At 49.2% G+C, this 15838-nt stretch overlaps 1 protein-coding gene across 2 annotated transcripts in view; it reads right to left on the bottom strand.

The window, feature by feature from the left end:
* CCDC66 (coiled-coil domain containing 66) overlaps positions 1–15838 on the bottom strand; it is a 65968-nt gene that overhangs the window by 32954 nt on the left and 17176 nt on the right. The gene's annotated exons all lie outside the window — the stretch shown is intronic.

The raw sequence follows: 15838 nt of genomic DNA, 5'->3' as shown, positions 1-15838 counted from the left end.
TTAGTAGCCATATCCCGGAGCCGGAGACAGCGTCAGGGTTGCCTAGCTACTACCTGACGCATCATGCTCACGTCATCGGTGTGAGACCCGACGGACGACGCAGCGTGGCCGGTCTTCAGAGGATATAGGTAAGTGTAGTAGACACCTTTTTCTTCTTGTTTGTCATTTGATCACTTACAGAACACAGCAGCTTGAGAACGGGGTCTTTTGATCCCGAAACGTCACGTTGCACATTATGCTGTGGATGTACCGTTTATTATGCTGAAGATGTGATGCAAGTATTGATATGTATTAACTACCTTTAATACAACAACTTTGAAATAGTAGTGCCGTGTTGGGACTTGTTTTGTTCGGGACCCTTATAACATATGTTAACTATCACACGAGCACACTCAGTTGCACCAGAGCCGGATTTTCAGAAATTATATATATATATATATAAAAATGGTACACATAAAACAATCACAAAATGTAGAATTTGTTGAATACATTAAACCAATATGCTAAAAAGAAATGCTGGATGAGGTGGATCCAGAATTTTTTTTTTTTATAAGATATGAATTTCATCCAATTGAAAACGTGGGTTATTCCTTATAAATACACACCTGCAAATGTTATATAATAAATGATCTCACCAAAAGTAATATTGTCTTGTGCTCAATAGTATCCAACTCCGTGGAGTTTCATGTCCTAAATGACAGCATCATATGAAATTCAAATGTAGATTATAGGTCCGCATCCAAATGAATATAAAAAATATGAGATATGGTAAGAACTTACCCTTGTTATCTCTATTTCTACGAAGTCCATAGGGTTCCACAGGATACCTTGGGGTATAGGTGTGACGTCAGTCGCAGGGCACCAAAGAGTTAAGCTTTCAGCCTCCCAGGATGCACTAGGTCCCCCTCCTATACCCCGCCCCCGGGCCAAGGCACCTCAGTTAGTTACCAAGCCATAGGCCGGAGGAGGAGAAGGAAGAGAGAGAACAAAGATCTGGACACATACAAGAATCACATTCTCACCAGAGGGAGATGGAAAACCGGTGACCAGAGCAAAGCCCATCTGCAGCACAGGTGCGACAGGGCGGGAGTCCTGTGGAACCCTATGGACTTCGTAGAAATAGAGATAACAAGGGTAAGTTCTTACCATATCTCATATTTTCTACTTCAGGGTCCATAGGGTATCCACAGGATACCTTGGGGATGTCCCAAAGCAGTATCCTTTAAGGGTGGGGACGCTCCTGTGCAGAAAGGAGAATCCGCCGCCCGAAGGAAGCATCCTGAGAGGCAAAGGTGTCAAACCTGTAATACCTCACGAAGGTATGGACAGAAGACCACGTAGCAGCCTTGCAGATCTGAACTGCCGAGGCACCACGTCGAGCTGCCCACGAAGGACCCACAGACCTAGTGGAATGAGCCTTCAGAGAAGGAGGGACCGGTAGGCCTTCATGAAGATAAGCTTCAGAAATAGCCATACGGATCCAGGCTGCCAAAGTTTGCTTTGAAGCAGGCCAACCCTTTTTACAGAAGCCATAGAGGACAACAAAGCGTCCGACTTCCTAAACAAAGAAGTGCGGTCAACATAAGTCCTTAAGGCCCGCACAACATCCAAAGAGGCCTCACCCACGGAAAGACCCGGTGAGTTAAAGGCCGGAACAACTATTTCCTCGTTAACATGAAACTGGGAAACAACTTTGGGAAGAAACTCGGGCCGAGTGCGGAGCACTGCCCTGTTCCCATGAAAAACCAAGAAAGGGGGTCTACAAGAAAGAGTCCCTAACTCAGAAACACATCTGGCTGAAGCAACGGCCAGAAGGAAAACAGTCTTAGCTGTTAGCCATTTAATATCCACTGAGCCCAGTGGTTCAAACGGCGGTCCTTGGAGAGCCCTCAGGACCACAGCCAAATCCCAAGGCGCCACAGGTGGAACAAAGGGCGGCTGAATACGGAGAACACCTTGCATAAAGGTGCGCACATCCGGGATTGTAGCAATCCTACGGTGAAACCAGACAGATAGGGCCGAAACCTGTACCTTCAAAGAAGCAAGGCGAAGCCCATGATCTAGTCCCGCTTGCAGGAAGGCGAGAATCCGAGACAGACGAAACTCCCGCGGTGCATAACCTCTCGGTCGACACCACTGGAAGAACGTATGCCACACGCGATGGTATATCCTCGCGGAAGACGGTTTCCGAGCTCGTAACATGGTACGCACCACAGAGCTGGAAAACCCCCAGGACCTCAGCATGGCCGTCTCAACAGCCACGCCGCCAAAGACAGCCGAGTCAGGTCCGGGTGAAGACAAGGACCCTGAGACAGAAGGTCCGGTCGTAGCGGCAACCGCAGAGGACTGTCCACGGACAGACCCTGAAGGTCTGAGAACCAGTGCCGTCTGGGCCACGCGGGAGCTATCAACAGGAGCGTCCCTCCTTCCTGTTTGAATTTCCGGATTACCCGTGGAAGAAGGGAGACCGGAGGGAACAGGTATGCGAACCTGAACGTCCACCGGACGGACAGAGCATCCACCAGAGACGCCCCTTCGTCTCTTGTGCGAGACCCGTACACCGGCAACTTGTTGTGCCGGGACGCCATGAGGTCGATTTCTGGAAGACCCCACCTGTCCACCAGTAGTTGAAAAACGTCCGGGTGCAGGGACCATTCCCCTGGATGAACGTCCTGGCGACTTAGAAAGTCCGCCTCCCAATTTAGCACTCCCGGGATGAAGACCGCTGATATGGCCGGAAGATTGCGCTCCGCCCAAACCAGGATCAGAGAGACCTCTACGAGAGCCGCCCGACTGAGAGTTCCTCCTTGCCTGTTTATGTAGGCCACGGTGGTAGCATTGTCCGACTGGACCTGCACCGGGTGACCCTGGAGAAACCGCTGTGCCTGCAGGAGAGCAATGAAGACCGCACGGAGTTCCAAGATATTTATTGGAAGCTCCGCTTCTGTCGGTGTCCACCTGCCCTGGAACAAGTGTGGACCCGAAACTGCTCCCCAGCCCCGAAGACTGGCGTCCGTTGTCAACAGGACCCAATTTGGAACCCAGAACGGACGTCCCTTGTTGAGGTGGGTCGTCTTTAACCACCACGCAAGGGACAGGCGAACCTCCGGGGTGAGCACAATCGTCTGGAACTTCAGAGACTGAGGCAGCCCGTTCCACTTGGACAGGATCAGGTGCTGCAGAGGTCTGGAGTGAAACTGGGCGTATTCCACCATGTCGAACACCGACACCATGGAGCCCAGTAACCTCATCGCCGAGTGTAAGGACACCCGGCGGCTGTGCAGACAACTGCGCACCCTTGACTGTAAAGCAGAGATCTTGTCCTCCGTCACGAAGATCCTTTGCTGTCCCGAGTCCAATAAGGCTCCAAGATGCAGAATCCTCCGAGACGGGATTAGAGTGGACTTCTGCCAGTTGATTAGCCAGCCGTGCCGTTGCAGCAGTGCAATGGTCAGGTCCAAGTGGTGTAACAGGAGCTCTGGAGATCCTGCCACCAATAACAGGTCGTCCAAGTACGGCAACATGCGGACTCCTTGCAGCCGCAGAGAAGCCGCCATGACCGCCATAGCGTCCTGTATGTCCAATGACACCATGTAGTCCCCAGGTTCCAGCGCCAGAATGATGGACCGTAGGGTCTCCATCCGAAACTTCGGGACCCGCAAAGACTTGTTGAGTGCTTTGAGGTTGAGAATCGGACGATATGACCCATTGGGTTTCTGTACCAAAAATAGATTTGAATAGAAACCCTGGCCCCTCTGGGAGAATGGAACAGGCACTATAACTCCAGCCTGGAGCATAGTGTGCAATACCTTCCGCAGCTCCGTAGCCTTGTTCCGGTCTGATGGTAGACCCGTAGTGAAGAATCGAGCCGGGGGTCTGTGCCGGAAGGAGAGGGCGTACCCGTGAGAGACCACCTCCAGAACCCAAGTGTCTGTCGTAGTGAACGACCAACACCGGGAGAACTGCAGCAGGCGGCCTCCCACCCTGGGATCCCCCAAGGGGAGACCCGGACCGTCAGGCCGCAGGCTTGTCATCTGGCTTGGGGGCCGGACGTCTGGTACTCCATGCCTGTTTCCGGGGCTTGACCGATTTCTTAGGGCCAGCCTGTCGAGGAAACGACTGTGGTTTGGGCCTGCCCTGGGCCCTAGATGACCGAAAGGACGATGGTCCAGAACCAGAAGGAGCAGCGGCCGACGGGAGACAAGCAGAATTGGCTGCCGCCAGCGTGGCCACAATCTTATCCAGATCCGGACCGAAGAGAACTTCTCCGGTAAACGGCAACGCTTCCAGACCTTTCTTGGATCTGCGTCCGCCTTCCAGGATCGCAGCCACAAGGTGCGACGAGCAGCTACCGCTGCTGAAGAAATTCTAGACACCAGAGTACTAATGTCTAGAGCCGCCTCGTTGATGTAGGTGGCCGAATCACGGAGATTGCCAATCAACTCCGCCTGTTCGGCCGGACAGTCGGATTCAAAAGAAGCCTCTAATGAATCCGCCCAGCGCTCCATCGCTCTGGCAACCCAGCAAATGGCCATAGCCGGCCGTGCTGCCCCCCCTGCAAGGGAATAAGCGGACTTCAGGCAGATTTCTACCTTGCGGTCCGTAGCATCCTTAAGGGAGGACATGGATGGCATCGGCAATGTGGCACTACGGACAAGACGGGTCACGTGAGAATCCACCTGTGGAGGGGATTCACACTTAGCAAAATAATTATCCGCGAACGGATAAGCCACCGCCAGGCGTCTCTGCGGCTGGTATCTTTTGCCAGGTTGTTTCCACGCCTCCTCTAAATGGTCCACCAACTGACCCGAAAGAGGAAAGACTGTGGCATCGCCCTTCACATCTTTGAAAAAGGCATACTTAGATTTAGCCGCTGGGGGAACTTCGTCCTCAATCAATAAGGCTGTGCGGACCGCCCGAATAAGTACAGGAATATATACTTTGGACTTAGCATCAGCGTCCTTAGTATGGAAAGGTTCCTGATCGTAAGGATCCAGAATCTCCCCATCATCAGACGTCCCTTCGTCATCCTCATAAGGAGCGGACAGAGACGCCACCGGCCTTTTATGAGGCCGCATCACAGACTCCCCTTGCAACACATCCGACAAGTGCTGTACAGAACTCGTCAGGGAGTTAACCCACGCTGGCTCCTGAGAACCCGGGAGCGGGGAAATAGGGAGACTGTGGGGTACCACCAATTGTCGTGGGAACCCCTGCATGGGTGACGACACCACAGACTGCTGGGACAAACCCATCGGAGTAAACGCGGGCTGCGGAGCTAACTGGCCCACTAAAGCTGTTAACGCCTGAGCGAAACAAGCCCAGGGCGGCTCCTGTACCGGTGCTGAAACCGTAATAGGCCGCGCCATGGACAAACACTGCCGGCAAAGGCCCTCCGCGCTACCCTCCCCCTCCGCTAACGGTACTTTGCACGTGGTACACTGTAGCCGGAGGGGAAAATCACTTTCAGACATTATGGCACCACGTATGTGACCTCTCTCACCAATTAAGTATTAAATAGGCGAGAGACCACCCTGCAGCACCGCACCGCAAGGGCTTTAGCAGAAAGAACAGGGACAGTAATAAAGCTGACAGTTTAGAGAAGAAAAGTTACAGGCAGCGCTAGCACAGTCACATACAATGCAGAGAAATAACAATTCCTGCACTAACAGCGCTGATCACTCAACTACACAGACACAGGGCCTGGTAGGACACAGCGCTGCATACACAGACCTGAGCCACAGCGGAGGAGAGGTATGCGGGGGGACCCAGACCACGATGCTTCCTTCCAGACTTCCAGCAGCGTTCACCATGCGTTGCAGAGAAGATGGCCGCCGAGGAGCAGAGAGAAGCTGGCCTGGGGGAGGAGCGCTGACACAGGACCAGTCAGCACAGTGCAGAGAGGGCTGTGTGCAGCGGGGGAGGCGCCGGCTGTGAGACAGGGAAGGCGCGCTCCCCTGGCATGCATTTAACCCCTGGGACGCCGCAGCGCTACCGCTCTGCTGCGGTCCGCTGTCCCAGGGGGTAGTGGAAGCGCAGGTTGGTCGCCTGGCTCCACGCTGCAGCCAGTCCCCAGGGAGCCCCCTGCCTGGGGACTTAGGACCATGTGATCAGCGGGGACCCACCGCGGGACCCCGCTGCTTACCTCTGTCCCCCTTGAATCCGGCCATGGTCCGGAGCATCTGGGGTCACCGCTAGCTGTGACCCCAGACGCCCACCAGCATCCCCGGATCAGTACCGGCGTTCTGGTACCGGCGGGGTGTAGGGAAGACAGCATGGACGTCAGGACTGACTGTCCATGCTGTTCATCCAGATGTGCAGCCACAGCTGCATGAAGAAAAAGCTTCAGGGGCTCTTCTAGCCCCCACTCCAACAGGTGCACCCGACTCCGGCCGGGCACCAAACTAAACTGAGGTGCCTTGGCCCGGGGGCGGGGTATAGGAGGGGGACCTAGTGCATCCTGGGAGGCTGAAAGCTTAACTCTTTGGTGCCCTGCGACTGACGTCACACCTATACCCCAAGGTATCCTGTGGATACCCTATGGACCCTGAAGTAGAAAAACAGGATTTTGGTACTTACCGATAAATCCCTTTCTCCGATTCCACAGGGGACACTGGAGTTCAAGACAGTGGGGTATAGACGGTGGTAGAGCAGAGCCTGGCACTTTAAATAATTTAAAAGTGTGACTGGCTCCTCCCCCTCTATGCCCCATCAGCCCCAGTTTAAGAACTGAGCCCGAGAGGAGACGGAGGACAAGAGAAAAGAAAATGAGGAGAAGGAGAAGACCACAGAACGGAACAAGACCAACTGAATGAGAACAGTGGAACCCATAACAGGGAACCATGCAGTCACACAACCATAGAATGAACCCAACAAAACGTCAGGTACGCAGCGCTGGGCGGGCGTCCAGTGTCCCCTGTGGAATCGGAGAAAGGGATTTATCGGTAAGTACCAAAATCCTGTTTTCTCCTTCATCCACTAGGGGACACTGGAGTTCAAGACAGTGGGGACGTCCCAAAGCCAACCTCCTGGGTGGGAAGCGCGGAGAACTTGCTGACCCCTCGGCCAAACCGAAATAGGGACTGCCAAGAACAATAGGCCCAGCAGAGGCAGAGGATCAAGTGTCTTAGAGCACAGTAGACAAACACTACTCCTCAGGAGACAGTCACAGAAGAACTTCCACAACGTACGCACAGCGGAAGCCAAAATGAACATAACGGCTGGCGAGAAAACAATCACAGTTGAGAAGCGGCTGAAAATAGACCAAACCAGACAGCTGGTAGCAGAGAGCCCCAACAAGAATCCATAGGAGAAGGGCAGAAAACGAGAAGAACTCGTGAATCGTACTAGAGTCTGCACAGGAAACTGCAACAGCAGAATCCCAGCACCGCTGGTCATAATCATATAGATAGAAGTATGACAATACCAATCAACAGATACAAAGTTGATCCTGTCCACAGACTCCCAATAAATAGTATGCTGCGAGGTCAAAGACAAGACCGAACAATCGCTTGGAACGATCCCTGAGGTCCCACTACAACAAAGTTGTGAACCAGCGGAAAGGTTATACCATAGAAGTCTCCAACGTATGGAGATCCCACGGGACATGAGGCAGAGGCGAATACGAGAGGATGGAGACTACAATTCCTTTCAGAGGGTCAGACAGCAGTATAACCCATACTGAAAACAGTGATAAAAAGACAACTTCCAACCTGATGGAAGTGCGTAGTCAGTACCAACTGCCGGCCCGAACATAGTGTGAAAACAACCAGGAACTTAGCAGTAAAGGAGCACGAATGTAACCCCACCCAGGGAGAGCTACCAATATAGGGAAACATCCCACACAGCAAGGCCAGGGCAGCAGGACAACCATGCAAGTACCCGTCAGGTACCTATTAGTGTGATAAAATATCAACAGATACTGAACAGGAAAACCCAACCAGGCCCCCTGCGTGGAACATAGTGACTGTCACACTTATGTAAAGATGTGCACTAGCCCAGAGATGCGCTTTGGTCCATAACCCCAACAGATTCTAGTAGAATAGTGTCGCTAATCTCAATGTACAAACTATGCACCCACACACCAGGGAAACTCTAAAGTGTAGAGCCAACTGATTAAAAGAGCAGAGGGCTGTTAGGACAGCCGCTAGGCTCCGTAAGGGAGATTAACGTTATGTATGTCAGGTTGCATGAAATAGGAGCATCTTCCTAGGCATTAGTGAGGTAAGCTCTTACCTGTGAGCGACCAGAAGCACTCTGGACGCTATGTAGAATGTCACTGACCTTTTATCACACAGCAACCCGCCATGTTAGGTATAAAGAGTAGCTTCAGTGGGCTAAGACCAATGCTCCACAGCACGGACCTTAGTCTGGAGAAGTGCAGTAGAAATTACTGTGGAAACTAATAAAATGTTAGTGGAGACAAGGTGGTCGTATAACAGGACTCTAAATTGAGCCTGTTCTGTGGGCGGCCCAAGGCCTCATGGTATGAATTGTACCGAAGGGCCCTTTTGAGACTCATTTTATTGAGATATGCGACAAAAATATGGAGTACCGGAATAGATACTGAGAAGGGTACCTGTTCGGAAATATTAATACAAGTGCACCACTGTAGTTGGAATGAGAATAGATCCCCCGAATGGGGCGCGCCTCAGGACATGTATAGGGACCATACTGGAAGCAATGCCCAGGGAATTGTGACTATCACTATGTAAGCTGCAGAACATGACTCTAGTTTATAGAACCACCATATAATAGGAATGGATATAGCCTACAGCTTATGGTAAACCCAGACGGCTACGCATCCGTGGAATAATAGGTAAACCTAATGAATGTGGAAGTATAAACATTATATATTCATACACACACACAACCCAATTTCTAGGGAGAGATAGTGTAAAGCGGAGTCATTGTACCAACTACCGCATCAGGAGCGTCCAGCCTCCAATCGTAGCATCTTTAATTATACTAGTATGTTATGGTAAGGATAAGACGCGATATCCACATATGCATACGTGTACCTACATACAAGTTTAGTAGGCAACGATAATATTTAAAATAGAACCTGAGCATAATTAGCGCCATGGAAGGACAAATTCACTCCAGCATGTATATATTCTAAAGCAGGGCTGGTATAAAATACAACATATACTAATATAAATAAATAAATATATATATATATATATATATATATATATATATATACACACACACACACACACACACACACACACACACACACATATATACCGTGGCTTACCTCCACGCCGGGAGGCTGCTCATGTGGCCGTCATTCTGTTATGGCGTAGAGGCAAGATGTGTTAGAAGTCCCAGGAACGACACCAGTCTGGGACAGCACGCTGCTGTTACTGGTGTACTCGCCCTATATATTATGAGCGTGCGTGCTTCAGGTGAGCTATTTTAGCTCCAGATTAACCCGTTTTTCGAAGAGGGAATCAAAAAGACGATCTCAGTTTAGGCAGAGTAGCTAGTACACCATGGAGTAACCTTCACAGGCTATGATATCAGGCCATTAGATTAAGCTAGACACCCTTTGTTATAAAGCCAAGGGGAAGCCTGACAGTGGGTAATACCCTGCGCTGCAATGACGGCACTGTGTCCCGTCAGCCCAGCGCCTCTAGCTGGGAATGTGCACCGGCTGAGTAACTGGCCCCTCTCAGAACCGCATAAAGCGGTGTTATAGTGCAAACAGGGGTTTAGGCTAGTTCCCATTCTGCTAACAACTAGCTATGCACAGTAGCTAGCACTATACAGAACTGGAAGGTTTTAAAACCAGCCTATAATGTAGTATATGTGCTGGCACCTATATAAGCCTATAGCACCTGGTATTCCCAGGTGGTCTCCCATCGAAGTACTAACCAGGCCTGACCCTGCTTAGCTTCCAAAATCAGACGAGATAGAGCGTGTTCAGGGTTATGAGGCATAAGCCTGGGGATGGGACGCAATAATGTGCTAACCCTGGTTACGGGTAAGCTATAACCATAAGTTTTGGCCCCAGCAACCAGAACAATGACTAGTACAAGTACTATACATACTATATATCTTTAATTAGGTTAAGCCAAGTGCCCTTTGTTATAGAACCAAGGGGAAGCCATGACAGGGGGTAACACCCGTTGCTTGCAAACTCCACACAGCTAGGACCACGGTGGGAAGAGAACCCACGACCTCACTGCTGCGAGGCAGCAACGCTAACCACTACACTGTCTGGCAAAATGGCGGGACCGTGTCCCGTCAGCACAGCGTATTTAGCTGGGAATACTCCTGTCATACAGTGACGGACATTCCCTATTATTTACTGAAGCACTCCCAAAAAGGGAGGGGTCTCGTAGGAGACCAGTGCTAAAGCACTCCCTGCTGCAGGTAGTGCACTGAGCTATACTGCTTGTGTGCAGGTAGATACTGCTGCCCATAATAGGGAAGCAGGGGCGTTGTTGTAGTTGCTGGACTGTATGCATTCCTGAATTACCACGCTGTGTGAGCCACTGATATACTCCAGTCAACACAGCGCTACTTGCCCCCGCAGTAGAACCGCATAAAAGCGGAGTAGTTGAAGGTCCAGCCGGTGCCGATAACACGGGAGGAGCGATCATGGCTCCTACACAAGCGAGGGGGGCTTAATCATCATTTGGAGGAGCGGGCATGTAAAGTTGCTCAGCACAGCCAGGAGCTGCGTAACGCAGCGTCTCCTCCTGTTAATAGATGAGAGCTGCTAATCGCTAAGGCAGTGCTGCATTATGCCTAGCCCGAATACTGAAATGGAGGGCCCAGGTCTGTAGCGCGTGGAGTGCGCGCCACCGGAAAGCCTCCTCCCTGTACAAGCACTGCAACAGCGCCCGCACCTCCCTGCAAGAGAACGCAGCATACAGGGCGGGAGGGTGCGCGGTGCAACGGAGACCTCACCGCTGTCAGGAATAGAGATCTAGATGGGAATTAGAACCAGGGGCTCCACCATCATAACCAGTAGGGAGATTAGCTTTTAACCCACTAAGCAACAGAGGCTTCCCTACTAACAGCCATGTTTGGGAAGGGGCAGGAGAACCGGACTCTGACGATTTCAGCTATGGCGGGTCCTGTCTTCCAGCCTCTCTCCTGAGCAGGGGGGGGGGGGGGGGGGGGCTCAGCGCTTGCCCACCTGTGTTGGAACTGACTGCTGGCACTGCTCAGGCTGGATGTTCCAGAGCGTTGTACAGGGAAGCGGCATTATTACAGTGGGCCGCTTACTAACCTCAAGGATGCTGCTGCATCTTGCTAACGGGGACTGTGCACTGCTAGCGCTATGTTATCTTCCAGCCTCTCTTCTAGGCAGGCATAGCGCTGTGAGGGCCAGCGTCGGTGCTTCTTCAAATAAGCACCGGCACAGCAACCAACCGCTAAGAGCGCTGTACCGCGCTCTACAGCGGCTAATGAGCATAAGCCAGCGCCGATGCTTTCATACAAGCACCAGCGCGGCAACTTAGAGCCGCATTGATCGGCTCCTTAAGCCCCGCCCCAGTCCCGTTATGCAGGGCTATAATAGCGGGGCTGCAGACTCCCGTTATGTAGCTGTGGGACGCAGCAGTCTCCCTCCTTGCATATAGGAGTGAGGAGCAGGCGTCTTCAATGACAGCTGCGGCTAGCACCGCGCTGTCACCAACGTAGAGGGGCCTCTTGCTTTATCCATCCCCTCATTTAAATAGGAGAGGGGGAACAGTGGCTAGGCTAAGCCAGAGACCCGGACGCTGACTGCCGAGTGCAGCAGCGTGTCTCATCAGCAGCTCCGACACTGCCTGTTTACTGGCAGGGGGAAGGAGGCTGTGTAACAGCCGCGCAGCGCGCGCTGTCCTGAGCCCAGCATTTTCGCCCACCACTCCAGCTAGTCAGGAGTGGTGGGATATACTTACGGGCTGTTGCGGCCGGGATGCTGGGCTGAGGGGGCGGCGAGGAACCCGGACACATGCCGGTGTCAGCAGTGGCGGGTCCTCGCAGGGTCCGATGACTCCATCTGCTGGTGCCCCCTCCTCAGGGTCACCGGACACAGGCTGTAGTAGCCGTGTGGTGCCCTCCCGGCGGCTCCCCCGTAGCAGGCAGACTGTCACAGCAAGCAGTCTGCCTGTCCTCAATGCTTGTTTAAATAAAAAATATAAAAAAGGCTGGAGACAGCCAGATGTGCGACCGGCTCTCTTGGGCACATTCTAAAAACTGGGGCTGATGGGGCATAGAGGGGGAGGAGCCAGTCACACTTTTAAATTATTTAAAGTGCCAGGCTCTGCTCTACCACCGTCTATACCCCACTGTCTTGAACTCCAGTGTCCCCTAGTGGATGAAGGAGAAAGTGCAGGTGTCGGAGGAGGCTGATGTGCCCGGAGAGACAGGGGTAGAGCGGCTACCTTGCAGAGAGGAGAAAGATGTTCCAGCCGCGGCTCGATCCTGGCCTTCACTCCGACTACCAGCGCGTGTCCCCCGGGATTGCAGGTCTCATGTCCTGCAGTATATTATTGTAGCACGTGCTCAGATGAATAAAAGTTCTCCCAACAGGTCCAAATGTTGCCCGCTGACGCGTTTCACTCCACAAGTCTGGGGCTTTATCAAAGAGTGATTTAAAACTCCACAAGGACCTCTTTTTATATGCATCTAGCTCAATCACATTGGTGTATCAATCTTGTATATTGTTAACACCTGTTTGGATCCACCTCCCCCAGCAAACATAGCAATCATATATACTCTCATAAAGAATAATAATCAATATGGCGTATCATAAATAATCTTTAATCCAGATATATATATATATATATATATATATATAAAATATTTATAAACTATTAATTTAATTATTGATAAATAGTATATTCACATAAAGAAAGGCTTTTTGAATCATATAGCATTCCATTCTATTTAAAAAATTATTAAATCTTTGTGCTGGACTAACAGTGTCTAGAACCCATAACCTTCTGTATCCCAGCATGTTGCTCTACCATTTCATCACCTCTCTCATTTTATCCCTTGATGTTAAATACCAAGATAACATCATAAATGGGACTATATTATAGGCTTTGATAACTCCACTGCCAAGACCTATCATGTTGCTTCATGACAAACAAACTCTATAAAACTACTTTGTATATCAATAACTGAAATTATATGCAATAAGACTATACTATAATAATGTGCATCTTGCTATAGATCGTTCCAATCCTGGTTATAATGCTCTATAGTGTATTAACCTGAAAACCCCCCAATCTCAAATTCCTCAACCTAATTCATTTTTTAATAGTTCACCATATTGTCAAAACATGGTGAGTAATCAATTGGACCAAAATAACTAGATAGAGATAGGTAGATAGTTTGCGGAATATGAGATTGGGGGGTTTTCAGGTTAATACACTATAGAGCATTATAACCAGGATTGGAACTATCTATAGCAAGATGCACATTATTATAGTATAGTCTTATTGCATATAATTTCGGTTATTGATATACAAAGTAGTTTTATAGAGTTTGTTTGTCATGAAGCAACATGATAGGTCTTGGCAGTGGAGTTATCAAAGCCTATAATATAGTCCCATTTACGATGTTATCTTGGTAGTTAACATCAAGGAATAAAATGAGAGACGTGGTGAAATGGTAGAGCAACCGGCTGGGATACAGAAGGTTATGGGTTCTAGACACTGTTAGTTCAGCACAAAGATTTAATCATTTTTTAAATATAATGGAATGCTATATGATTCAAAAAGCTTTTCTTTATATGAATATACTATTTATCAATAATTAAATTGTTTATAAATAGGTATAATATATATATATATATATATATATATATATACTAAAGATTAATTATTTATGATACGCCATATTGATATATTGATTATTCTTCTTCTTTATGAGAGTATATATATATGATTGCTATGTTTGCTGGGGGAGGTGGATCGAAACAGGTGTTAACAATTAACAAGATTGATAGACCAATGTGATTGAGCTAGATGCATATAAAAAGAGGTCCTTGTGGAGTTTTAAATCACTCTTTGATAAAGCCCCAGACTTGTGGAGCGAAACGCGTCAGAGGACAACATTTGGACCTATTGGGAGAACTTTTATTTATCTGAGAACGTGCTACAATAATATACTGCAGGACGTGAGACCTGCGATCCCGGGGGACAGGCACTGGTAGTCGGAGTGAAGGCCAGGATCGAGCCGCGGCTGGAACATCTTTCACCTCTTTGCAAGGTAGCCGCTCTACCTCTGTCTCTCCGGACACATCAGCCTCCTCCGACAAATGCACTTTTCTATATTCATTTGGATGCGGACCTATAATCTACATTTGAATTTCATATGATGCTGTCATTTAGAACATGAAGCTCCACAGAGTTCGATACTATTGAGCACAAGACAATATTCCTCCAGGTGAGATCATTTATTATATAACATTTGCAGGTGTGGATTTATAAGGAATAACCCACGTTTTCAATTGGATGAAATGTATATCTTATAAAAGATTTTTTTCTGGATCCACCTCATCCAGCATTTATTATTTAACATATTGGTTTAATGTATTCAACAAATTCTACATTTTGTGATTGTGATTGTTTTATGTGTACCATTTATATATATTGACCGGTCAACTAAACAAATATTAGTAAAGGATTTCTACATTTTATATACTGTGTGTATTGTGTCTCATTCATATCGATCTTCCTGTATGTATATAAACAGCGCCGAAATCCCAGATTCTAACATTTATAGATGGTGGTAGAGCCTGGCACTGTAAATAATTTAGACGTGTGACTGGCTCCTCCACCTCTATGTCCCATCAGCCCCAGTTAAGAAAACTGAGCCCGAGAGGAGATGGAGGACAACAGGAAGACTAGTAGAAGGAGACGTCCACAGAATGGAACAAGACCAAACCAGACTGCAGGGAAGTAGCACTGGGCAGGCATCCAGTGTCCCCTGTGGAATCGAAGAAATGCATTTACCATTAAGTACCAAAATCCTGTTTTCGCCTTCATTCACTAGGGAACACTGGAGCTCAAAACACTGGGTATGTCCCAAAGCTAACCTCCCAGGTGGGAAGCACTGAGAACTTGCCAACCCTGCGGCCAAACCGAAACAGGACCGCCAAGAACCAATCGAAGATCAAGAACTGAGGACTAAGTGTCGTAGAGCACAGGAGACACTCCTCGCTGGACAGCCACAGAAAATTCCAGAACATACAGCGTAAGTCAATGGAACAGGAGCACGGCGACCCTAGTGGACAACAGAAGACGAGGATTGTCAGAACCCCGTAAGATCAGCTGAACAGACCAACTTTGACCATTGGTAGCAGAGAACACCAACAAGAATCCCTAGGAGACGGGAAGCAAAACAAGAACAAAACTCGAGAAAACCCTACCAGATTCTAAAAAAAAAGGAAGATGCAACAGCTGTTTCAAGTAGAATCCCAGCACTGCAGGCCATCAAAGTTTATATAGAGATATGTATAAGCTGATCGAGTCTACAGACTTCTCTAGGCAGGCCAGAGCAGCTGTCCAGGTCCATACATGAGCTCCATGAATTAGGAGGTTTGCAACCAGCGGAAGGGCTAGACAGTAGAAGTACGAACAAGTAGAGATCCCACAGGTCATAAGGCAGAGGTGGTAACGAGAGTGATTGAGACTACAACACCTCGCAGAGGATAGCCGGACAACCCATGCTGGATCAGATGGAAAAGACAGCAACCTGAACCCTTCAGCAAGCCCAGGCGAAGACCAGCATCCACTTCGCCTGGAAAATAAAACGAACCCTTGGCAACTGGGGAAAAGAAAAGAAAAAAAAAAAAAAAGAAGAAAAAAGGAATATAAGTAAAATT

This window comes from Taudactylus pleione, unplaced genomic scaffold, assembly GCF_031769625.1.
Source record: "Taudactylus pleione unplaced genomic scaffold, aTauple2 ptg000128l, whole genome shotgun sequence".
NCBI classification, from domain to species: domain Eukaryota; kingdom Metazoa; phylum Chordata; class Amphibia; order Anura; family Myobatrachidae; genus Taudactylus; species Taudactylus pleione.
This window is presented reverse-complemented; position numbering and strand designations above follow the sequence as displayed.